A 1442-nucleotide genomic window follows, 5' to 3' on the forward strand; every position below is an offset into this window, starting at 1 on the left:
GGTTCATGCCATTCTCCTGCCTCAGCCTCCCGAGTAGCTGGGACTACAGGCGCCCGCCACCACGCCTGGCTAATTTTTTTGTATTTTTAGTAGAGATGGTGTTCCACCATATTAGCCAGGATGGTCTCGATCTCCTGACTTCGTGGTCCACCCACCTCGGCCTCCTAAAGTGCTGGGATTACAGGCGTGAGCCACCTTGCCTGGCCTTGAGTAGTATTTTAACGTTTTATGGCTGGCTTTATAAAAAAGAGATCCTGATTTCTGGGACCTGATGTGGGAAAGAGGAATTCTAGTTTCTGTGACTAGTCTAGGGAAGAATGTGGGACCAGAGACAGGAGAGCAAAAGGAGTCAGAAAAATTTTTGCTTCTAAGGCTGCTTCTGATGCCTTTATTGTGGGGTATCATTTTCTGAACCCCAAAACTTTGAACTTAGTGTGTTTCACTCTCTGCTCTTGCTGTGTGACCTGAGGACGAATCACTTAACTACCCTGAGCCTCAGTTTCCTCATCTGTCTGACAAAGCTAATCATACCTTTTTCAAGAAACTGTTAAAACTTTAAGGAAAATAATGCATATAAAAACACAATTCGGCCAGGCGTAGTTGCTCACGCCTATAATCTTTGGGAGGCCGAGGCAGGCGGATCACTTGAGTCCAGGAGTTTGAGACCAGCTTGAGCAACATGGTGAAACCCTGTCTCTACAAAAGAAACAAAAATCAGGCGGGCGTTGTGGCAGGCGTCTGTAATCCCAGCTATTCAGGAGGCTGAGGCATGAGAATTGCTTGAAACCGCGAGGCGGACGTTGCAGTGAGCCGAGATCGCACCATTGCACTCCAACCAGGGCGACAAAAGTGAAATTCCGTCTCAAAAAAACAAAAAACCCCCACACAATTGATTGAAGCATAGTAAGTCCTCAATAAATAGTATGTAAGAAAATTATCAATAATTGGGCAGATGGTCCTGGTGATCAGTTATTTTTATTATTATTTTTTAATCTAGTATAGGTTTACCAGCTTTAGGTTAGCACCTAAAAACTGCACAATCGGAATCATATCTGCAATCTGGGTTTTGTCAAAATAGTACTATAGAGTAAATGGGAGAAAGAAGAAAGCAAGCTAAATGGGAAACTGTGAATGAATGGAGGATGAAAGAAGAAAACGGCAAAATAGAGAAGTAATTTTTAAAACTTGAGAGATGAAAAGGCAAGCAGGAGAAAAGAACCGGAAGCGATAAAGAAGAGGCAGCGTCTGATGCTCCAGCGCGGGTCAGAACCCGGCCAGGCCTGGCAGAGGCTCGCAGGGCGCAGCTCGGGGCGGGGCCCAGCAAAGCAACCACGCCCCCTCAGGAACCGAGTTTTTAAAGGCGGAACTTCCTGTTGCGAGTAGCTCCTCTACCTCCGGAAGAGCCGAGTGTGATAACACCAGGTACAGAGCTAGCCGGACGT

The sequence above is a fragment of the Mandrillus leucophaeus genome, unplaced genomic scaffold, assembly GCF_000951045.1.
Source record: "Mandrillus leucophaeus isolate KB7577 unplaced genomic scaffold, Mleu.le_1.0 Scaffold361, whole genome shotgun sequence".
Classification (NCBI taxonomy): domain Eukaryota; kingdom Metazoa; phylum Chordata; class Mammalia; order Primates; family Cercopithecidae; genus Mandrillus; species Mandrillus leucophaeus.